The sequence below is a fragment of the Lynx canadensis genome, chromosome F1, assembly GCF_007474595.2.
Source record: "Lynx canadensis isolate LIC74 chromosome F1, mLynCan4.pri.v2, whole genome shotgun sequence".
Lineage (NCBI taxonomy): Eukaryota > Metazoa > Chordata > Mammalia > Carnivora > Felidae > Lynx > Lynx canadensis.
This window is the reverse complement of record NC_044319.2, coordinates 60,999,227-61,025,121: the sequence shown is the minus strand read 5'-3', so window position 1 is coordinate 61,025,121 and position 25,895 is coordinate 60,999,227.

The following is a 25,895-nucleotide window of genomic DNA, read 5'->3' as shown; positions in this document are numbered from 1 at the left end:
GCATCCTTTGAGACTCATCCCAAGTGTCATCTCCTCTATGAAACCAGTCACCATCTCAACTCACACAGACTCTCTTTTCTTTGACACAAAAGCACTTGGTTTATTTACCTGTAATCGTACCACTAAAATGCACCAAGTCTTGGAGGAAAAATATCACCAACATTCTCACGCGTGGTTTGCTTCTTTTCACGCATGTAAGGACCTCATTTCCCCGAGCACGGAGTAAGTGCCTCGCGCTTTACTTCTCTTCGCACTGCACATCACAGCGAGCATTCATTCATTCGTTCATTCAATCACGCGCTCATTCCACAGATACTTGACGAGCGACTACCAAATGTCAGAAGCCGTGCGGGACACCAGAATCACACGCCAGTGTTCCCACCCTCAAGCAGTGTAGTTCAGTGGGGACACAAACCGGTATACACGAACTTACCATCCAGTGTGAATAGTGTGTTAATGAGTAATCTCTGGGCGACCCGTAAGTTCATCAGAAAGACCCCAAACTGGAACCGAGCTATTGTGGGACTTCCACGGTGAAGAAGGCAGGGGATAAGGGCAAGTAAAAGAAAGGTCATGAGCAAAAGCCTGAAGAAGGCATAGATTGCCCGGTGCTCTAGAGATAGAAGGCATTTGAAAATCATTTGTTAGCTGAAGTGGAATGAGCAGAGAAGAAAAGGGGTGATGAAACGGAGGAAGGACAAAATTAAAAGAAATTTCAGGGGTTCTTTAAACACAAAATATTGAAAAGCATACGCAATTTTAGTTCTTTGTTGGAAGTCTTCTGTAGAAAACTAGCCTGTAAACAACACAAATAAACTGATTAGTAAATATTGGACTCACTTTTAAGGAAAGTGAATAAAACTCTCATTGGAAAAACAAACAAAAAAAGATGTTCAGCTACCTGAGGCAGCTTGCCTGGTACAGGGAGCTAAATGTCATTATTTCCAAGCAGGAGTGTGTTTTACTCGCTAAGATAAGACTTGATTACACCTTTCCTTTTTAGGATCCCTGAGGGCTGGGTAATTCTATGATGGTGGTATTCTTCTTGAAGTAAATAAAAATCACTCGCTATGTATTGAGGGGACAAGGTAGGAAGAAGGAGTCAAGGAAGACACTAAGAATGCACTTGGTTGAATAATTTCATTTATTCTATAGGAGTCAAAGATTCTCTGTAATAGGATTTTTTTAAAGTTTATTTGTTGATTTTTGAGAGAGAGAGAGGAAGAGGAAGAGAGTGCTAGCAGGGAAGGGGCAAAGACAGAGGGAGAGAGAATCCAAAGCAGGTTCCACGCTGTCAGCATGATGTGGGGCTCGAACTCAAGAACCATGAGATCATGACCTGAGCCAAAATCAAGAGTCAAACACTTTGGGGTGCCTGGGTGGCTCAATCAAGTTAAGCGTCTAATTCCGGCTCAGGTCATGATTTCACAGTTTGTGAGTTTGAGCCCCACATTGGGCTCACAGCTGTCAGTGCAGAGCCTGCTTCGGATTCTGTGTCTCCCTCTCTCTTTGCCCCCACCCTGCTCTCTCGAGTTCTCTCTGTCTCTCAAAAATAAATAAACATTTAACAAAAAACGGGGCACCTGGGTGGCTCAGTCGGTTGAGGGCCAGACTCTCGGTTTCCACTCAGGTCATGATCTCACCGTCTGTGAGTTTGAGACCTGCGTCAGGTTCTGCACTGACAGTGTGGAGCCTACTTGGAATTCTCCCTCTCCCTCTCTCACTGCCCCTCCCCCATTCACTCTCTGTCTCTGTCAAAACAAATGAATAAACTCAAAAAATTTTTTTAAAAAGTCTGACACTTAAGCACCTGAGCCACCCAGGTGTTCCAGCAATAGGATTTTCTAAAATAAATCTACCAATTTATAGGAAGTGACCTTCCCTTGCCTTAACTCAAATATCTCAAGAGACAAAAATGATAATATCTACCAGTCATCAGGAATTTATTTTGTACCGAAAATGTGCTGACTCTATGCATTCTTCTATCATCACAACCGCCTTGAGGTTAGGCATTATTATTTGCATTAGGAATAGTAAATGCTTGTTAAATGAGTGAATAAAAGCTCAGCTCAATTCAATTTCCGTTCAATTTACTCATCCCACAAATTGAGGAAATGCCATGTGTCATGTACCTAGCAAATCTTGCAACTTCTTGGGAATCTGAACCCAGTTGGCCCCTAAAAAAAATAGCAATGCAAATGTATCACCCACCCACGGTACTTGGCGCATATTAAATACTTACCAAATGACTGTATAAATGAATGAATGAGTGAATGAATGTATACAAAACCCCAAAGGTACTCCCAAGCCAATATATTGTGGAACTCTTTAAAAGACCAAAGAAAGAACCCACATGGCTTCATTCTGAAACCGACAACCAAAATCAGCCTTTTTCCTACAATGGTGAGAGCGGTAACCCCATTCCCCACTTCTACCTTCTTCACACTACTGCACATTAGCCTCAAGCCAAATGGAAGGAAGAATGCACCAAAGACAGAAACGGAACATCGCCAGTCCTTGCCTTAGCAATAAAAGAGTTGGGACAAATTCGATGGATTTGATCAATGGATCTAACAAAATAATTTGAGACTTTATGGCTTATTGATCAAGGAACTATGCCTGAGAGGTGCCCATCCATCACCTCTGAGGCCGGAGAACTCCCAGAGAAAACACTATTCCTGCTGCAAATCACAGTCACCCTTCTGAATTCACAAGTTCAATGGCTCTGTCTACCAGAAAAACCTCAGCAAGGACTAACAAGGCAATATTCTTTCTGCAGGAGGGGGGGAATGAACAGTCAGGGGGCGCAATGAACCAGAAACTGAGAATGCATGTTGAATTTAATCCTCACCATGACCTTGTCAGGTAAGTGATGGAATCCTTCCTCATTCCACAGACAAGGAAAATGAAGTTCAAAGCAGTTAAGTGCCCCATCAGAGACACACAGTCAGGAAGCTGCATTTGTACCAGAACTTTCCAGTTCCTACCCCCTTCTTCCTCTCCAGCCAGCTCACCATACTCTACACGGATATGTTTTTGATGAGACTCAGAGTCAGAATATCTCTAAGGTAAGGAATTCTAATATCCATATAAAAATAGTTCATTTCAATCCTCTCGAATTCATTTTTCAAGGGAAAAAAAAATGCCGAGCAGCTCTGAGTTGCTAACAGTCTTCTAAACCTTGGGAGACAACAGTGAACAAAGGTAAACAGAGACCTTGCCCGCATAGAGTTCGACTTCTGGTGTAAGAGACAGAAAATGCTCTCACATTTTCTATGTGCACGTGTGTGTGCAACAAGTTTACTTCACAGCCTAGATTCAATGGACTGTGAAGCAAAAATCTGTATTTATTTATCTTTTTAAATCATCATGAATGCATTTTAATGTGCCTCACTGAAGCTTCCTTTCTGATGCCCGCATGAAATCGGGGCCACCTACCGTAACTTTTCTCTTCATTTTCAGGTATTGTTAAACAGTCAGTCTCATTCTCAGAAATTTTAAAGATTAATCCAAACTAATATCCAATATCACTCTCATTGGTTTTTTTAGGTTTCAGCATAGCCCTCATCTTGGACTGAGAAACGGGCAACACAAAGGGCGTGGAGAACACGGTGCTTCTTCTCTCCGTTTAGTCCTCTCTTCACACCTCATTCCATTGTCTCTGATTCCTTCAGGGCTGGTGGAGAGTGAGGAGGGAGAAGAGAGAGCATAGTTAAGGGGAAGGACAGGTCAGTTCAACAGAACTGCAGTCTGGCTCTTTCTCTTGGGGGCACGTTGTAGGTCCTTTGCGATCTCATCTCACTAGAGACCTCTCTCAAGAATGTTTCCTGGCAGGAGTCTTGCCTCCCAATCAAGTGCCCTCCTAACTCACGACCACTTATGGCCCCACTCACCCCCTCACCCTTCTGACCCACGTCCCTCCAGAGACAATCAACACTACACTTGAGCCTTTCTGGGGGTACTTTTCACTGGCAGGAAATCCTCTTGGGTAAGATCTTATTCAAGAGGATTAAAGGCTGGTTACATTATTCAGGCTAACTTGATCTGTTGAAAGGCGTGAGTCCTACCATCGGTGAACAAGCCTTGGCTCGCACTGTGGCCCTTCCCGCACTCTGCCTTCAGAGGGGTTCCAGCCAGCCCCCTCGGAATCCCACCTTCAGGTCTAGACAGGAAGGAGTCTGGCACCAGTCTCCCCATATCCACCAAACTCTCCCTCCCACCAGAATCCAGGGACACGGGTCACATTTGCTGGGCAGTTTTCTTGCAGACCACTCAGTTGACTTATGTTAAAGAGGGGATTCTCCTTCCCCCAGAGAGAGGGAGTCAATGCACAGCGTAGCCGTTGGCAATCATCTTCATCGGGATCCTTCCTGTCATCGATCACCTCATCTCTGCTCATGTGCCCTTGAGATGGGGGGAAGGGCTAAGGGCGGCTGGACAGTTTTTGAAGTCTCACAAATATATATCTAGAAGGTCTGACACTTTTTGTTAAGTGTTTAGGCAATTAACACTTTTTGCTTTTCCCCTTTGCAAGCTCAGATAAATGAAAGACAACAGAAAAGCTTTCATCATACGACCTGTTACCTACACACTGTCAGTTCACTTAGTAATGAGTGTTAGGGAAAACAATAAGGCAGAGGAAATTCAGAGAGTATCAAAGTTGTCAGGACCGTTCTAGATAAGAGGGTAAGAGATGGCCACTCCGAGGAAGAGACAGTGAGGCGGAACCCTGAATAAAGTTAAAAGATAAGTCGTGCCAACAGCAGGGGCAAGAGCATGAAACAAAGGCACAGCAATTGGTCAATCCGGATGTGGGGACACCAAGTTTGTGCAGGAATTACAAAGACAGAGTTAGAGTTAAGTGAAGGGAAGATGGGGCAGAAGTGAATACAAGAGAGATCGGTAGGAACCATACAATGTGAGACCTCCGGGTCGTAGGAGGGCATTTGCATTTGGCTCTGAGAGCGATGGAAGTCACTGGAGAGTTTGGAGCATGGTGCCATTACACATCTGGTTTGGAGTTTCAAACATCACTCTGGCTGTTACGTGGGTAATAGATGGTGGAGTGATAACGATCCGTGCGTGTGAGCTCTGTTGAGGATCTAGTGAGAATACCATGTTGGATGTGTACGTTCAGCTCAGTTGTAAAATTTACACTCACAGAGAAATGAATGAGCCAACCAGATCCCATGTAAAACTACTCCAGTTTTCCCTTAGACATCATCTAGTCCAAAGTGTGAAATTTGAGGTTGGAGGTTAAAGAGAATGCATTGGAGATCACAGAAAGAGGTTAACTCGGTGTAGTAAAATTAGCAAGTATTAAATATATGCACGAGAAAGCTTTAAAGGAAGAGTCTTTGGACTCTGTTGCTGCATAACAGATCACGCCAGACTTGGCAGCCTAAAGCAAGAAAACCAACATTTTATAATAGCTGATGGTTTTGTGGGTCAAGAACCCGGGAAGGGCTCCACCAGGTGGTTCTGGCTCGGGGTCACTCATGTGGCAAGAGTCAGATATGGCGGAAGCTGGGATGGTAGTTCTGGTTACTTACTGCTCCGTTTTCATTTTCATGTAGTCTCAGGGTTTCTCCATGTGCTTTCTCTGCCTCGGCTAGTTTGTGCTTCCCCAAAGCATGGTGGCCTCAGGACACTTAGATTGCTTCCATGAAGGCTTATGGCTTCAGCAGAAGAATTCCAGCCCCCCCAGGTGGAAGTTCTATCTCTTCTGCCACATTCTTTTTGGTTACGAGAGAGTCACAGTCCCTCTGAGATTCCAGGGGGAAGGACGTGGACAGCCTCCACCATCACCCAGTGGGAAAAGTGTCCCGGTCACATGACAAGGACAGCCTGTGGAATTGGAGATATTACTGCAGCCAACTTTAGAAAATACAATCTGCCCACGACACCTAAAGTGGAGGAGAATGTTGTTGGAAGAATCAAGGCGATAAGGAAAAATGCAAGACATGAGACAGAGAAAACTACTTTTGACAATCAGGACTGTTTAGTGGTAAATCAAAAAAAAAAAAAAATGGGGATAGGATCAAGACACTTATCCATAACACTGGAGACGAAAGTGATATGTGCCTATCTGAGATGCCTACACTCACACAGACTCATGCATGCACACACATTCGTGAACACACAGATGCATGTGCACAGAGACACGCCAATGCACATGCACACACAGCCTGGCCCCCAGAACCCTCTAACCCCAAACTTCCACTCTTACCAGTACTTTTGATCCACAGCATTGCAACAACGGCCACAATGCCCACCACCTCTCCATGCATATGTGTATCCTTAGAGAGCTTCCCCTGACCTACTGGAGAAGATTTGTTGATGGTTGTCCTCTCAACTGAGGGCAAAGTAATTTCTTTGGAATTCCACCGTCATCCATCGTCCTCACGTGAACAGCCTGGAGATGTAGTGTTGCAAAGTGCGTGGCTTCGATGCCGTGCACTTTTGATTTTAAATATAGAACGTATGGGGCAGGGTGAGAACTCCAGAGTCCCAGACAAATTCTAATTCGTCCTGTCTCTCCACGTATCACCATCTGCTTATCTCCATCTATGCTCTATTTTATGGTACTTATCATCACAATGCTTTGTTACTTGCAGTTCCAATATTCGGCCGCAAGCTAATCCATACTTTCGTGTGGGCCACAAAGCTTAATAGTATCACAACTACTAATGATACCATTAAAATATTGACTAACGGGAATACAGCCTGACGGAATCGTCAGTAAATGAGAGATGAGCAAAAAAAACAAAAACAAAAACATCAAATTACAGAAAACAATTTTATATGAGTTACCCAAAAGAGGAAATTTCTAGAGTTTTTGCCAAACACGTACACTCTGTCCAATCTGTACCTTTTGTATCTATAGCTACTCCAAAGCAATATAAATGTCAAAAGGTTTGGCAAATAAGTACTATGGTATATTGAGAAGAACGGCATCCAATTTTAGAGACCCTAGATAGAAATGTTAGCGCAAGGCCACTGAAAGCCACCTCTGTAAACTTCGGTGACTCTGTAGGCCTGTTTCCTGATCAGTTAACTGAGAGAATGGAGTGGGTAATTTCTCTGTTTCTTTTTAGGTTTATTCTTTGAAGCTTCCGAATGGTTATGTCTCAGTTAAATAGAAGACCCAACTGACTAGAACATTCATTCTCCTGCATTCTTTTAAACCAAGTTCCACTTTAATAGTAACAACATCTTCTATCTGTATGTCAGTAAACCTCAAACGCTTTCACATCCATCTATGCTCTATGTTAACTTCAAGATGTTCAAAATTAATAGATGGCCCACATTCCTATGACCTACCAACTACACGATATTGAAGGGAGAGAGGCAATCATGGGACCGGCAAAGAGATTCTGTTTGGTATAGTTTTTTTGAGATGAACAATTTGGTTCTTTTTTTTTCTTGAGTTAGAAAAATGCTTTAGAATCATTCAAAAATGAAAAACAGAATTACAGAACGGAAAGTCATTCAAAATGTTCCCGTATCAGAGCATTACAATAATCTTTCAGAGACACATGAAAGAAATATCAAAGCTCAACTATAGGCCCAAGTCAAGGCTACATTTGAATAAATTGTCTAAAAAATAATGCCTCCTGGGATGCCTGGGTGGCTCAGTTGTTTAAGCATCTGGCTCTTGATTTTGGCTTGGGTCATGATCTCGCAGTTTGCGAGACAAGCCCCATGTCGGGCTCTGGGCTGACAGTGGGGGGACTGCGTGGGATTCTCTCTCTCCCTCTCTCTCTGCCCCTCCCTCTCTTCCTCTCTAAAAAATAAATAAATAAACATGAATTTTTTTCTTAATTTAAAAAAATAAAATAAAAGGCGTGCCTGGGTGGCTCAGTCACTGAAGCGTCCAACTTGGGCTCAGGTCATGATCTCGCGGTTCGTGGGTTTGAGCCCTGCATTGGGCTCTGTGTTGGTGGCTCAGAGCCTGGAGCCTGCTTCAGATTCTGTGTCTTCTTCTCTTTCTGCCCCTCCCCCACTTGCACTCACTCTGTCTCTCTCTCAAAAATAAATAAACATAAAAAAATTTAAAAATGCAATAAAATAAAATGGTAAAAATACTGCCTCTTATCTTTAGAGCACTTTGAAATTTAGAAAACACTTTCACACACATTATTCCATCTGAATGTCACAATGACACCGAACCCTCGTTAACTGAAATGAAATTGTTAATCTCATTTTACCGATGAAACAACCGAGCGCAAAGAGGGTAAGTGACTTGCCCCAAAACACAAAGGCAACTAGAGATTGCATCAGGACATAACAGAACCGTAGCATTCAGAGTTCTTAGGGACCTTGAAGGTTATCCAGTGAGCCACTCGTCCACGGCTTCAGTTCTACAGCAGGAATGGCCAGCTGCCCATCACAACTGGGGCTCTTCTGTCCATAGTGCAGATTGGAACTGGGATGTGGCCTCCCAGCCAGGGACCACATTTCCCAGTCTCTCTTGTCTCGAGGAGGAATCGTATCACCACTTGTCACAAATATAATGTGAGCGGAAGTGACATATATCACTTCTGGGCCAAGATGGGCAGGGAGAATTTCTCCTTCTTCCCTCTCCACCATCTCTCTCCTGACTCAGAGGACGCTGAAGCCCAAGAAGATGGTGAAGCCAAAGGTAGCCAGTGCCCTAAACCACCACAAGGAAGAAAGTTATCTGCCAACGGGAACACTCCCACGGTCTCTCCACGAAGAAGAAAGAATCTTAAAGTGTGTTAAGACACTGACATTACAGGTTTACTTCTTTCCATAGGTAGCATTGTACTAACAACCGCCCCCCCCCCCACACACATACACACACACACACACACACACACACACACACACAAGCTCCCTGCCTCCAATTAAACAAAATGACCAGGGAAGGGCTCACTCCTACCATAGACGGATCATCACATGTTTGAATGGTTCCTATTAAGCAGATTTCCTTCCATCGGGCACATAGTTTCTTCCTGTTCTCTCAGTTGGATCAGAGTATGCCTTTTGAACTCACACAGAACTGATGTAACACCTCTTCCACGTGACTTATGTCTGTCTCTAGCCCTTTAGTACAGACTCTCTTTATTACAGACTAATGATTCTTTAGAGAAATCATGTTTCCACAGTAAGATCATAAGCTCCTCTTCGCTGGTAATGCCCGATGCAGCTCTGGGCAAAGGACAGGGTTGTTGTTTTTTTTAACTTTTTTTTTAATGTTTATGTATTTTTGAGAGATGGAAAGACAGGATGGGGGGTGGGGGGGGGAGGGGCAGAGAGAGGGAGACACAGAATCCGAAGCAGGCTCCAGGCTCCGAGCTGTCAGCACAGAGCCCGACACGGGGCTCGAACTCAAGAACTGTGAGATCATGACCAGAGCCGAAGTCCCACACTTAACTGACTGAGTCACCCAGGTGCCCCTGGACAGGGGTTTGATGAATACGAGTGTCTAAGGGAAGTTTGTTCTGAGAGTGGAGTTCAGTTCTCACCTCCTTTGGACCCATTTAGACCAACTTGGGTTCTTCCCCTGCTGTGTTCCTATAGCACCTTCCATGTTTTTCTATTAGAACACCTCACATGAGGGGCGCCTGGGTGGCGCAGTCGGTTAAGCGTCCGACTTCAGCCAGGTCACGATCTCGCGGTCCGTGAGTTCGAGCCCCGCGTCAGGCTCTGGGCTGATGGCTCAGAGCCTGGAGCCTGTTTCCGATTCTGTGTCTCCCTCTCTCTCTGCCCCTCCCCCGTTCATGCTCTGTCTCTCTCTGTCCCAAAAATAAATAAACGTTGAAAAAAAAAAATAAAAAAAAAAAAGAACACCTCACATGATATTAAAACTTCAATCTAGGGGCGCCTGGGTGGCGCAGTCAGTTAAGCATCCGACTTCAGCCAGGTCACGATCTCGCGGTCCGTGAGTTCGAGCCCCGCATCAGGCTCTGGGCTGATGGCTCAGAGCCTGGAGCCTGTTTCCAATTCTGTGTCCCCCTCTCTCTCTGCCCCTCCCCCGTTCATGCTCTGTCTCTCTCTGTCCCAAAAATAAATAAACGCTGGAAAAAAAAAAAATTTTAAAAAAAAACTTCAATCTACCCTCCTATCAGATAAAGGCACCCGAGCTGAGTCTACCAGCAGCAAGAAACCCACTTACTATTGGTTCATTACACACAGAACCACGGCTTGTACAACTCGAGGCGGTGTCATTCCCCCATAGTCCGGAAGGTTGTGACATAAGGTGGCCCGGAGCACAGAACCTTTTGGAGCCCAGAGGTGATGACAATGTGCCCTTCCTTACTCTTTTCCTCGGGCTACCCCTCAGCCCACTCTGTGGGTGCCTGGAGAACTCATTCCTTCTCCCCTTCTCACTCCTTTTCTGTCACCACCCCGCCCTCGCACACACACACACACACACACACACACACACAGACCCCACCGACAGCCGGTCCTGTGCATCCTCTATGCCCTGCCTTCAAGCAGGGCAGACGTACTGTGTTTGGAAACGGAGCACCAAAGAGACAACGCATTTCAAGCCTGCTCACACGGACACCTCTCGTAGCACTGCTTGAGACATCCTTACATTAAGGGGCACCTGGGCGGCCCAGGCAGTTAAGCATCTGATTTTTGATTTTGGCTCAAGTCGTGATCTCACGGTTCGTGAGTTTGAACCCTGTGTTGGGCTCTGTGCTGCTGGCAGTGTGGACCCTGCTTGGGATTCTTTCTCTCTCTCTCTCAAAATAAATAAATAAACTTTAAAAAAAAAATAAGGAGAAATCCTTACATTAAGACATCTCCCCCATAAGAGGATGACTGACATGAGGAGACTGAACAGCTAGCTGGGGAGGGATGACGAGTAAAAGAAGCTGAAAGCCCCATCACAGCACGTGACTTCCTTATTTGCTTATACGTCCTTTCCTCTAACTTACTATAAACTTGTTAACTCGCTTATATAAAGCTTCTATAACATTTACTAGGTACTAGGCATCGCTCCAAGTTATTTTGCAAAGGTGAACTCATTTTCCCTTCATAGTCACTCCCTAAGGTGGGTGTTGTGTTACCCCCATTTTACAGATGAGGAAACTGGAGACAGAGGTCTTGTGACTTGCCGAATGTCACCAACCAGTAAGAGTTGCAGCGGGATTTGAACCCAGAACCCATGTTCTTAGCTGCTGATTCTCCACTGCTGTTGTGAGGAGCTCCTTGAGAGCTTATCTGGAGGTTTTCACAGAGGAGCACAGCTACTCACACACACTTGACCAAAGAATGGTTCTCCTGCATTGGGAAAGGTTGTCCTCTTTGACCAAGTGTGCAGCTTTGCGGGGGAAGAACATAGAGTGGTGAGGGATAAAGGGACAGCTGCCTAGCCAACCCTGGCTGGCAATCAGGGAGGTGACAAATGTCACAGCCAGATGGCCCTCACTATCCCAGAGGAGGTCTTTGAAAATAGAGACTGGATCATACTCTTTTGTATCCCCACAACCTGGCACTAATTTCTGCAACACAATAGACGTTAAGAAATTGGTCGCATTGGGGCGCCTGGGTGGCTCAGTTGGTTGAGAGTCCGACTCTTGATTTTGGCTCAGGTCATGATCTCACGGACCATGAGTTTGAGCCCCCATTGGGCTCTGCACTGACAGTGAGGAACCTGCTTGGGACTCTCTCTCTCTCTCTCTCTCTCTCTCTCTGCTCTTCCCCTGATCCCTCTCTAAAACAAATAAAATGAGAAAAAAAAAAATTATTTGCTTTCATCAATCAGTGAGTGAGTGAGTGAGTGAGTGAATATCTCATGTAATGTACTCAGAAAGGGCGCCCTGGAATGGGAACTGACTCCACCATGAGTTGGCAGCCATTTCCAGGCACACATTGTCTCTGGGGTTATTGCTTACCATTACCGAACAGAGGCTTCTCCCAAATGCCGAACAACAAACTGAAATCAATCTACCCCCTTGCAGACAGAAACATCAAGGGGGACATGATAATCCCGTCCACTTCAAAATGTATTCTCTCCACACCCAGCCCCAGAGAAGATTCCTCAGGGGGAAAGCATCAGGTCTTCCATTGCAGGGGCTCTTCCCCATCGAATGCAAGATGATATGTACCCCCAACAGTATGGAGTTATTCCAGTCATATCCCTTCGGACGCAGAGGTGTGGAGAGGGGACAGCAGCCATCAGAGCTGCTGGGAATTGGCCTAGACACGAGCCCCATGGGAACTGACTGCTCACCTACAGGAGGTCACCTGTATGGCCTCTTTTGCCTTGTTCTCATCAACAAATTGGAAAGGATTCCTGGTTTGCCATTGTAGAGATAAGGAAAGTGATGCTAGGCTCACTCACAGTGTTTAAGTGACATACCCAGGCCCACATGACCCATAAACTGAACTTTGGATCAGGACTTTGGAGAGGAGCCCATTGATATTCATCTTTGCAAATGCCATCTTTTGGAAACTTCTGCGGAGTGAGCTTGAAGCAGATGAGAAATAGCCCCAAGATGCAGGGCCTGCGTGTGGTTAATCTATCACTTGCCCTTCTCTGCTTGGAACCATGATTGACAAAGTTACTATTGCCCCCTTGGAAAATCCCATCTTGGACCTGAGGCCAACGATTTTCTTTCGCTAATCAAATCCTTGAGGGTGTGATGTCAGGAACCCTCGGTGGACCCAGAGGAAGGGGAAGGGCACCTGCGGCCACCAAGCAGCTTTGACTTTGAACGAATCACTTAACCTCTCTGGACTTACTTTTTGTATTTTTGCACATAAAACAAAGGGGTTGGGTTGAATATGTGCTCGGTCCTGAGTGCGTTGACATCAAAACTATAGGTGAGCTTCACTGCAGGCAAACAATGGAAAGCAATACAATTAGGTAGAAATTATCCCAACCTTAACCATAGACAAAGGGCTGTGAACTCTAGGCTGTGGTCTAAGAAATGGATTCGAGAATTTATTGTAGACTGCTGAGGACATCAGCCCTGTGTGCTGTGGCCGCAAAGGTCAACAAAATGATGAGTGTTATCCAGAAGGGTATTGTAAAACACAAAGCTGAACACATTTAGCGTTTACCCAGAAAACAGAGCCAGTCTATTCCCTGGGAAAAGCAATGCTCTGCAAGCTGCTATACGTGTAGAAACAGACTGAGGAATTAGAACAAATCTAGAATGAGAAAATTTTAATGGCTTAGAGCATGGAAAATGGTAATCATCGAAGGACAGCCTGAAAAGATTTAAATTACACCACGATTATGAAAAAGCAATTCTCTGCCATTAGTATCCCATATAATATTTAATAACATTCCTTAATTTAGTTATCCATACATATTTAAAGTCTCAGATTAAATAAAGTAAAATGTTATTTTAGAAATAATGCTCCTTCTAACTCACATTTCATGAAACAATTAAACTCTTCATGTGCACCTCTAGTATGAATAAGTTTTTCATGCTTAAAGTCACATTTTGAGCCATCTGACGCAGTTTCACAAAGCACATCCTCCGCACAGCCATTGAAGTCATTTGAGATGCGGAACTTTTAAATCCATATCTGATGCCTTCCCGGTAATCCTGCTCCAACTCAAAAGTCCCCACTCAACATAGCACTTGGACACTTCATCATTTCATTCATCCTGTGATTATAATTATGATCATTGTAACACTCTAATTTACGTGTTCTCTCTAAAACTTTAACTACTGATCAGTACTGCCCTTGAAAGTTGTGTACAATGTCATCACTCGCAATGGTGAGATTATACCTTCAGCAATAACGACTGAATTACCAACATCTTTGCCTTCTTTTATTTTAACAATTCTGTCAGATGGTTTCTCCAAGCAGCACAGGCTAGCATCGATTGAAATGATTTAAGGATCACTTGTCCCCTTTTCAAAAAATACTCTGTTGTTTGGAAAAAAGAACTAACGGGAGAGACCATATCTTCATATGAGCAATTATAGGATCAAAGATAAAGCCACTCCTTCTTTTCCAAGACATAACGGGAAGACCAGAGATGTTAATTATGAATTTTAAAATGATAATAAAGGCTACACTTTGATGATTTCTTTTATATATTATTAGCTAGGGCTTTGATTTTTAAAGGGTTGGACAAGATGCCTAACATTTATTGAACACGTATTGTGTGCCAGGGGCTTACATACACGATTTCCCTGAAGAATTAAGATAACGCTCAGATATGGGTTTTAATTATGTCTAACTCACAGGTGAATAAACCGGGACTCAAAGTTCTTAAACGGCCTGTTTCCTCTAACCCCCACACACCTGTACTAGAATTGGAAGGGAATCTAAAACTCCATGCTTTCTATCCCGTCTGAACGTCCAAAATACTAGAACGAGAAGCTCTATCTCAAAGGCTTAGAGAGATACATATAAAAGAATATCTATTACTTCACATAATTACAGGAATTTATGTTTTCATGCTTTGCAGTGTTGATAGTCTTTTGCATTTATTATCTCATTTGATATCTGTAAAAATTAAATACCTCCTTAATCAATATCTCCCAAATCGATACCTCCCGGTATCTCCAGTAGGGCATAAAAATATAAAGTGATTTAAAGCAGATTTAGCTATATTTGTTAGCAATCTGTACACACGGCTCATAAAACAAGTTCCTGTGAGGCTGGAACAACAGACACATTATTGTATTGGCACAGTAGGTCCCTGACTTCTGCGTTTCACACAAGTTGGGCGGCCACATTCTTCTGTGTCAGAGAGAAAGCAAATGGATAAGTGGACCTCAGGCCCCTCTCTATTATTTTCACTGTAAATGCTTCTAAAATTTAAGGTTTTTTTTTTTTTTTTTTTGAAAATAGAAGCACAGTTTTATTTTCACCTAAAAGAACTAACAAAAATTCCTTTACGGCGAAATAGGCCACCGGTGTTTAAATTTCCCCAAACGCCATGACTTATTTTATGTTCTAAATTTTTCGTTTCCCGGTTACGTGTGGTTGATCCGGTTCAGAGTGTTTTGTGTTCTACCTTTCCTTCCCTGATGATATTCCTTGCTATTTACTTATCAAAGTTCATCGGCTCTGCCATTTCCTACATTCTGGATTTTGCTGACTGTATCCCTGTGATGTTTGACTTCTTTCTCTCCATCCTGGATTTTTTTTTTAAAAAGCTCAGGTTCTTATGTAAAAACTTAAGTCAGATTCAGGGTTTGGGGGGTTTTGATTTGGGTTTTTTGCGGGGGAGGGGTTGTTTTATTTTTTTCTCCACCCATTCTTTCTTTTTTCTTTTTAATATAATTTATTGACAAATTAGATTCCATACAACACCCAGGGCTCATCCCAACAGGTGCCCTGCTCAATGCCCATCACCCACCTTCCCCTCCCTCCCACCTCCCATCAACCTCAGTTTGTTATGTCTCACTTTTTGTGATGTTAAGACTTATCAGTGGGCTTAGAATCCAGTTCTAGTAGCCATAGATGGTCATTGCCTGCTTTATTAGGGTTGCAAAAAGGTGATTTTGACAGGACTCAATTCTAACATATTTAGTAGCTTGAAATCTAAAAAGAACTTCCTCTTATCAGTTATTTGATTATGTCGCAGCACGTTATTTGTACAGGGAAGTTCAGAAAAGTGATTCTTTATTTATTACTTGGTAGAATAATGAATTTTTTCTCTAACATCTTCCAAAGGTGGCAAATGACATTTTTATTTTTTAATATCATAATGAACTCATGGAGCTTAACATGTTTTATATATTTTAATCGCCTCGGGATTTTTTTCAATGTTCAAATTATCTTGACGTTGGCTGGGTTAACTTCGGAGACTTTCCGTCACTGGTCTCGCAGCAGCTTTACAAAACTTGCTTCTTTCTGATTCCAGACGATGGTTCAGCTTCATTGGACCTTTCCTGCCCCAGACTCGGAATCAGCCAGTTTCACAATAAGGCTTTGTTCCTTTTGGTGCTAAATGGTGATCAGAGGCCACAGTGTGGGGCCAGAGGTGATCATTGCCACTGGGAGTTCACTGTTTCTAGCCCTTGTCAGTGGATAGTTTAAACTAGAAAACAAGCTTTTTTTCTTTTTTAATTGTTTGACTTTATAATTGTGCTCTTTTAACTATGAAAATCTTATGTTTGCTCTAATGTTTTTTTTTCAGAATAACAATGCCAACATCATTACGAATAATGTTATTATTGATAATTTAAGATCTGTGTATAGCTTTTCTTGCCTCGAAAACGTGTCACAATAGGAAGATATATTCCAATTACTATGACTTTGAAATAATTTTTCGTGTGTCATAAATTCAGCAACTTGACGCACAACGTTTAATTTATTTCGCTTTGCTTTTAATTTTTAAGTATTGCTTTTTTTTCATTTCGATTTGATTTTGTTTATAATTTTCTAAAATATTTATGGGATTTCAAAATGCATACAGGGTTGGAACACCTGGGGGGCTCAGTCAGTTGAGCCTCCAACTTCAGCTCAGGTCATGATCTCGCGGTTCGTGAGTTCGAGCCCCACATCGAGCTCGCTGCTGTCAGCGCAGAGCCCGTTTCAGATCCTCTGTCCCCCCCTCTGTCTCTGCCCCTTCCCTGCTCACACTCTCTCTCTCTCAAAAATAATTAAACATTAAACTTTTTTTTTAAGCATACAATGCACATTTAGCTTCTCTGCTTCCCCAGTGTCTCCCCCATCTCTATGTCCTTCCTCCTACTGGTAGATAAACTTTTAAAACTTTGGTATATCTTCATTTTTTTTTTAAGGAAAATGTCTATACACATTATACATTCCTACTGCTCCCATTTTTTTTTCTAAAAGCAGAGTTTTATACACATTCCAATGAATCTCGCTTTCTTCCGTTAACAATGTATCACTTCATAGTGGTGTATACATTGTCTTGTTCCTTTTTGAAAAGCCTAATCATTTAGTATCTGTATGTACCGTAGTTTATTCAACCAGTCCTATATTGACAGGCATTCGGCATTCTTCTCCTGATAGGTGGAAATGACAGGCATTTGCAGTCAGCTGCTACGCAGGGCTGCGATGAATATTTTGTCGAATGTCTTCATACTTTTGCCAGTGTATCCTTGAAGTAGGCTTATTGGGTCAAAGTGAAAATGCGTGCGTAATTTGGTTATATTTTTGCCAAATTCCCCTCCATAAGACATGTACCAGTTTGTATTCCCACCCAGCATTTGCAAATATCTATTTCCCTGCAGCCTATCGAGTACAGTATTGTTAACATAACCTTGGGATTTATGCATCTAAAAGTTGAGCGGTGGTATTTCAATGTCTTTTTGTTTTGCATCTCTCTTATTATAATAAGTGAGACTGAACCCATTTTAACATATTTAAGGTCCTATGCCTTTTTCCTCCTGTGAACTTTTTATTCATACCTTTTGTCCAGTTTTTCTATATGGTGTTTGCTCCTTTTTGTTTCTCTGTTTTAAGCTTTTTAGGTAGCCAGGGTATTAACCCTTTGTGTTGTAATTTGCAACTATTTTTCCAGTGTTTCCTTTATGTTTTTATTCAGCTTATAGCCTTTATTGTCATGACTTGGTGGAGATTTATTTTAATTTTTGTTCATTTATACAGTCACATTTGCCAAACTTTTTCCTCATTGCTTGTATACAAAGAAGCATAGTGAAAAAAAAATCTTTTGCCTAGATTATGAAGGAATTCTGTGTTTTCATTTGGATGTCTACGGTTTTATTTTTTTACATTTATTATTCATTTGGAATTCATGCTAGTGTGGGGAATGAATCATATTTTACTTGGAAATTCCAATACATGTTTTTTGAATTTTTATTTTTCTGAACATGGTTTTGTACATCCCCAGTCATTAACAGGTGAAACAGGTATAGAATTCCAGTCCGGAAATAATCTCCTTAGGTTTTTTTTTTTTTTTTTTTTTTTCAGCATTGATTCATTTTTGAGAGACAGAGAGAGCTAGGGCATGAGTGGGGAAGGGGCAGAGAGAGAGAAACACACAGAATCTGAAGCAGACTCCAGGCTGAGCCATCAGCACAGAGCCTGACGTGGGGCTCAAACTCAATAACCGTGAGATCTTGACCTGAGCCGAAGTTGGGCACTTAACCAACTGAACCGCCCAGGCGCCCCAATCTCCTCAGAATTTTTAGCACCTGGGATCCTCTACCAACCAAGGTTGCTCTGGACACATTCTGTGATATTCTGATTCTTGGGTTTTGGTATATCACCCGGACTTAACCACCTCCATTCCTTCCCTCCTCTCTCATCTCTGTCTTTCCTCTCTCAGCGTTTAGATTCTCCTTTTCACCTCTGTTGTTTTGAAATGTCATGCCGAGACGTCTTTCTGAACATGTTATTTTTACAATCTGCAAAACACTTGAGAGTTTTCGCTTTGGAAGAGACTTCAGTGCTTGGAAATTTTCTTGTGTTATATCTTTAACAATACCTCTATGCATTGTCTCTACTTTTTTCCTAGAGATCTCATTAGTCAATGCCGGATTACTCATCTGATTTTCTTTTTTTTTTTTTTTTTTTGTAAAAATGTTTATTTATTTACTTTTGAGAGAGAGAGAGTGTGTGTGTGCAAGCATGGGAGAGGCAGAGAGAGAGAGGGAGACAGAGAATCCCAAGCAGGCTCTGCACTGTCAGCAGCATTCCTGTCTTTGTGTCTTGGAAGCAATATTTTCTCTTATTTCTTTGAGAACATTAATTATAGTTCTTGAAGGTTTTCTATTCTCCTCTCTACAGTGTCTCTGCTTCCCCTAGGTTTCCTTTTTCCTTTTCACTTCAGCCATGCTCTCAATTTGGAGGCTTTCCCCAATGGTCTGACAGCTTTAGTTTCCATATTGAAGAGTGAGCACAGTTCTGGATGCAAAGGTTGGGCTTTCTCTCGGAGATCTCTTTGAAAAATGATAGGAAAATGATGAGGTTGTCCTTCATTGGGAGCCACCAACTCTCACTATCTGGATGTCCTTTCTGCAGAGACAAATCTCCCATTACACCGTGAGGATGCGGCCGAGAGAAGGAACAAGGGAGAGATTTCTTGCCCCTGACACTCCAGAACCTGAGTATGAGAAGGGAATCGAAGTGTCTCACAGCTTGCTGAGTCGATTCTCATTTAATCCTTTTGGTTTTGGGGCGCTTGGGTGGCTTAGTCAGTTGGGAGTCCAACTTCAGCCCAGGTCACGATCTTAAGGATCAAGCCGCACATCGGGCTCTGTGCTGACAGCTCAGAGCCTGGAGCCTGCCTCAGATTCTGTGTCTCCTTCTCTCTCTGCCCCTCCCCCTGCTCTCGCTCTGTCTCTCTCTCCTTCAAAAATAAATAAACATTAAAAATTAAAAAAAAAAATAGTCCCTTCGGTTTTACCCTGCATTCCACTCTATCCACTGCTGTTCCTGGGACTGATATATGCAACTTCTCCACAGCCTAAACCCTGTCTTACCAGGAGAGAAAGGAGGGCACCGCCTAACTCTAGCCCATGGAAGGGATGGGAGCTTGGAGATCCAGCCACTCTGGATACAGGCTTTGAATCAATCTCACTTCCAGTCTGGTGTCTCACCCTGTGTGCTATGTATGCCTCCGATGCTGACCTCTCCAGGGTTTTGCAGAGGTAATTGGTCCACTTCATATCAATGTTCCACAACTATATACACTTAATCATAACTTCATCCATTCCACAAAGGTAAGTAAGCCCCTTCTCTACTTTCTTCAAAAAAATGTGTTGAATTTTCCCATCTACCATTGTCTCCTTTTTTCCTTTTCCCATCCATGGGGGTTAATTATTTCTTTACACCTTTACTACTTTTTTTTGTAGCTGTGTGCATGTGTGTGTGTGTGTGTGTGTGTGTACTTGATTTATTTATTGTTGTTTGTCTAACTGATGATTGATTCCAACCTACATCAGATCCTTTCTGCCAAGAAGTTGTGGTCTAAAGCAAGTGTTCAAATGCCATAATAATATTATGTTATCACTCACAGATAGAAGGGAAGATATATAAAGAAAGAGGAAAGGAAGGAGGAAGAAAGGAAAGAAGGAAAGAAGGAAGGAAGGCAAGAGGGAAGGAAGGGAGGAAAGGTTAGTATAGATTTGAGAAAGGACATGGTTTGGAGAGACTATATGACCCAGACATTTAATGTAAGAAATCTTGCCAAGTTGTTATAATCTCAGGCATTTCTAGTGGGGAAAAAAAGTCATCATTATGCCCCCAAAACACGCCCTGGCAGACAGTCTGAGACCACTGGCGGGCTCTAACTATCATATATTCTCCCCTCTACCAGGCATTTTCCTGGATGAAAAGAAGACTTTTGAGAGTGAAGAGGGATAGAAGGGACAGTGTGGAAGGTACCCAACTCCCCTCCATGCCCAGCGGGGCGTTAACTATGCTTTCCAGCCAACATAGGGAAACCAGCACCCACGGAGGCCCCCCGACAGTGTGGCATTGAACACAGAGTTGGACACAGTCCCTCATTCGGTGACCTTTTGAAAGAGATGTGCTCCCCAACTGCCAGCAGGCACCGCCAGGCCGTCTGAAAGGGGCCTTTGCTGGGTTTCCTAGGTTTCTGCAGGCGCACTTAAAGAAGGTTATATGTGGTTTGTGCTGAGATGGTAATAAATTAAATTATAGCTCTGGACCAGCTATCTACCATATAATGGTAGATTGTTCACTCTCTGAAAAACCAGAGACTCAGGACTTTCCCAGCTGCCTTTGATTTTCTGAGCAGTTGTCCTAGAAATTTCTAAAGAACGTGTTCTGTTTTCATCTGAAAAGCTTCCGTCTTGTAAACATAGCATTTTCTAATAGTCGAAAAATGTTTCTTGTGTTTGGTCTGCCATTCACTTTGAAATTAAAGTGTCAGGTGATCGCAGATAAAACTTCCTTGTTCTCCAGCGTCCTTGTCACTGCGCTAGTTCAGGTTCTCGTTACTGCCAGTTTACCGCGGCAGCTTTCTCCCCGCCCTCAACTTTAACCTTCTTCTTGACTCAAATCTAGGTCTGACTTCAAGCTCAGGCTCTTTTCATTACACAACACTGCCATCCTACCAACCTTTCCGGTCTGCTCATCTAATGCAGAAAAGGAAGGACGGCATCTCAGGATAAAACCATTTGCCATCAATTCATTCTCTCTCGCTGTGTCTCTCCCCCTTTCTGTATTCATGTGGTTAGAGACCTGAGGTGTCCATTTTATGTACATTTCTGTGCTTAGAATCTAAGACACCGTGTGGTATGGTAAACACGCAATTAGTGTGCGTTAAAGACTGATGCACAGAAGCCACAATTTATACCAAGTGTGTAATGTTCTTGAATCATCACAGTGACTGAGTTACAGGAGGAGAGAAAGCAAATAACTGGATTGAGCCGGAGTCCGTGGCGCCCGAATGTGATGGGAAGATCAAGGAGAAAGGTAGCTGACCACACAGCTACAGACAGTACACGAAGTACTGTGCGATCCAGTGCAGGTTGGAAAAGAAGTGAGGACTTGGAGTGGCTCCAAGAAGAAATCAGATCAGTTCAGGCGTAGAAGCCCTTGAATTCCAAAAGTGAACATACTATCGGGGCGCCCCGGTGGCTCCATCGGTTAAGTGCCCGACTTCGGCTCCGGTCGTGATCTCACAGTTCGTGAGCTCGAGCCCCACGTCGGGCTCTGTGCTGGCAGCTCAGAGCCTGGAGCCTCTGCTTCAGATTCTGGGTCTCCCTCTCTCTCTCTGCCCCTCCCCCACTCATGCTCTGTCTCTCTTTCTCTCTCTCAAAACTAAATTAGCGTTCCCCAAACGGAATATACTGTTGTAGGAGTGAGCTGAGAAACCAGATGGAAAAGAAGCTGTGGTCAGAGGCATACTGGAGAGTAAGAGGTAGAGAAGAAACGGGATAGAGCAAGGCGCAAGGCATGGCCGTGCGTGGGGACTAAGGATGACAGAAAAGGCCAAGCAAGGGTGAGGCATTACAATTACAAGACAGTATTGCTGGAGTTTGGGAGGACATCCACGCTAGGAGTCACACGCTAATGCTTTGGCGAAGTAGCTGGTAGCGTTACCAGAAGGTGAAGGGTGAACGATTTGTCCCCACCTAGCGGGGTGGGGGTACACGGGCAAGATTTACACCCGTGACAGGACCAGAAAACACAAAGTGTTGTCACGTGGTGCCAATTACCCCGCAATAGTTGGAAGAACACGGGGAAAGGAGTATTAAGTACTTGCTGGGAGCTGTTGGGGACCCATTAAGGCAGAAAAGTATTGAGGGCATAAACCGTCGGCTGTATTTTCTTTTTTTTCTTTTTTTTTTTTAACTGCAGCTTCTTTTTTTATTTTTTTAACGTCTATTTATTTTTAAAAGACAGAGCACGAGTGGGGGAGGGGCAGAAACAGAGGGAGACACAGAATCGGAAACAGGCTCCGAGCTGTCAGCCCAGAGCCCGACACAGGGCTCGAACCGACGAACCGTGAGATCACGACCTGAGCTGCAGTCGGACGCTTGACCGACTGAGCCGCCCGGGCGCCCTGATCAACTCTATTCTCTGTCCACCCCTTGTTGTCACCTGTTAGAATTCAGACTGTACATATACACTGGGTTGATTGCAGCCTTCCATGTTGGCAGAGCTAAGCATGTGCCTCGTGGGCTAATTGCAGGGGTGCAGGAAGGCTCACTATTTCTTGCCCGTCTGCAATGCCTCTTAAGGGCCCAGCTCTGGATTCAGAAAGTAGATTAATATCGTTTCTATAAAGAGTAACATGTTAACCTCTCCCCGAGAAAGGGTGTTTAATAGAGAGGGGGGCGAAGGCCACATGCCGAGAAGGAAAACAAAAATCCAGTGGCAGGATGCTTTGCAAGGGGGGAAGAGTACCGAACAGTGTAATCAGATCTCAGAGGCAATCCTCACTTTCCACTCACGATCACTAAACACCTAGGCTGTTTATTCTTTCTCTCGACTACTGGGCACTAGGCACGTGACTCATCCGCCCACTGCAAGTGCCAGACTGTGCCTTTGACTCGAGAAGCCACGCAAAAAGTTGGGCAGAAAACAAAGCAGAGAGGCTAAAGAAGAAACATAAGGTATTTATTTGCTGCACAGCTTGGAAGATAACTCGGCTTCAGAATCCTGCATAACTGTTACTTTCGAGTGACTTCACCTTATCGCCTTATTGGGAAATACAATGAGCGAAACGTCCTGTCTTCCCACCCATCCTTTGTGGACTGTCTCTCCTGCGTGTCGCTCTGCCTGTCCGTCTGTCCTCTGCTGCTGCTTCTGCTCCTCCTCCCCCTCCTTCTTCTCTCTTTCACTTGAACTTCAAAGTAAATTTCAAGGTATGATTTTCATGCAAAAAGGTACCTATTTTAAGAATGCATTTTGATGAGTCCTGGCACATTTATACGCTTGTAGCAACCACCACCACAATCAAGATGCACAATGTTGGGGCGCCTGGGTGGCGCAGTCGGTTAAGCGTCCGACTTCAGCCAGGTCACGATCTCGCGGTCCGTGAGTTCGAGCCCCGCGTCAGGCTCTGGGCTGATGGCTCGGAGCCTGTTTCTGATTCTGTGTCTCCCTCTCTCTCTGCCCCTCTCCCGTTCATACTCTGTCTCTCTCTGTCCCAAAAATAAATAAACGTTGAAAAAAAAAAAAAAAAAAAAGATGCACAATGTTATTGATCTCCCCAGGAAGCTACCTCATGTCCTTTTCTACGCAATTCTCCTGTCTCTGACTCGAGGTCAGCGTCGATATGCTTTCTGTCACTATAGAGTAGATTTGTCTTTTCTAGACTTCCCAGTAACTTAAAGCATACGGTATATGCCCATCTGTGCCCGCCATCTTGAACAGAACATAATGGATTTTAGATTCATACATGCTGTTGTACGTATCAGGTTCAATCCTTTCTTGCTGAGTAGTATTCCACTGTATTAATACCTGCATCATAGGTAGGTGTGTATTTAACTCTGTAATTAACACGTGTTCACACGGTTCCAAAATGATTATACCGCGTCTGCCCCCACCAGCGGTGCACAAGAGCTCCATCCGTTTCAAACCTTTACCAGCTTTCCTCACTGTCAGTTCTCTTCACTTCAGCCTTTCCGACGTGTGCGTGGTGCTGTCTCATTGTCATTTTAACTTTTATTTCCCCCATACGTGATTATGTTGAGTATATACTCACACATTTAGTGGCCCCACATCTCTCTTCTGTTGCAAAGAATCGAGCCATATATTGGCCCATATTTATTAGATTATCTATCTTGTTATTACTGAGTTCTAACAGTTCTTTATATATCATGGATACAACTCCTCTCTCAGATATAAATATCAGTAGTCAAACATTTGTTGTTCAAACTCACATACTTTAAAAATAGCATTAAATAGGGGCGCCTGGGTGGCGCAGTCGGTTAAGCGTCTGACTTCAGCCAGGTCACGATCTCGCGGTCCGTGAGTTTGAGCCCCGCGTCAGGCTCTGGGCTGATGGCTCAGAGCCTGGAGCCTGTTTCCGATTCTGTGTCTCCCTCTCTCTCTGCCCCTCCCCCGTTCATGCTCTGTCTCTCTCTGTCCCAAAAATAAATAAACGTTGAAAAAAAAAATTTAAAAATAGCATTAAATAAACAAACAAACAAACAAACAAATAACAGCATCATTGGTCATAGAATTCTAAAAATACAAGCTATCTCAATAAACATTGGCATTGAAGAACCTCTGAAATTCCAGCTTCAAGTCAAAGATCCTTTTAGCACCAATATATATCTCTCATACTCCCTCTGTTTAATATTTTTCTACCAAAAAAATATATATGTTTGGTTTAACATCTTTACGCTAATGAATCTGACCTTGAAATACTGCGATGGTGAAACTTGATTCCAAAATTTAGTTTATTCTATGGGAAAACCACCTACAAGAATGTTTTTTGTTTAAATTTTCTCTAGTATAGGGGTTGATAAACTTTGTAAAGAGCACGATAATAAATATTTTAGGTGTAGAGGGTCATAAGCTCCTTCTGTAGCTAATCAACTCTGCCTTTATGAGAATGTATTTATGCATGAGAATGTATTATCACAGACAATACAAAAGTGAATGGATGTGCCTGTGTTCTAAGAAAATCATATTTGCGTCAATACCACCCAAAGCTATCTACACATTCAATGCAATCCCAATCAAAATTGCACCAGCATTCTTCTCAAAACTAGAACAAGCAATCCTAAAATTCATATGGAACCACAAAAGATCCCAAATAGCCAAAGTAATTTTGAAGAAGAAGACCAAAGCAGGAGGCATCACAATCCCAGACTTTAGCCTCTACTACAAAGCTGTCATCATCAAGACAGCATGGTATTGGCACAAAAACAGACACATAGACCAATGGAATAGAATAGAAACCCCAGAACTAGACCCACAAACGTATGGCCAACTAATCTTTGACAAAGCAGGAAAGAACATCCAATGGAAAAAAGACAGTCTCTTTAACAAATGGTGCTGGGAGAACTGGACAGCAACATGCAGAAGATTGAAACTAGACCACTTTCTCACACCATTCACAAAAATAAACTCAAAATGGATAAAGGACCTGAATGTGAGACAGGAAATCATCAAAACCCTAGAGGAGAAAGCAGGAAAAGACCTCTCTGACCTCAGCCATAGCAATTTCTTACTTGACACATCCCCAAAGGCAAGGGAATTAAAAGCAAAAATGAACTACTGGGACCTTATGAAGATAAAAAGCTTCTGCACAGCAAAGGAAACAACCAACAAAACTAAAAGTCAACCAACGGAATGGGAAAAGATATTTGCAAATGACATATCGGACAAAGGGCTAGTATCCAAAATCTATAAAGAGCTCACCAAACTCTACACATGAAAAACAAATAACCCAGTGAAGAAATGGGCAGAAAACACGAATAGACACTTCTCTAAAGAAGACATCCGGATGGCCAACAGGCACATGAAAAGATGCTCAACGTCGCTCCTCATCAGGGAAATACAAATCAAAACCACACTCA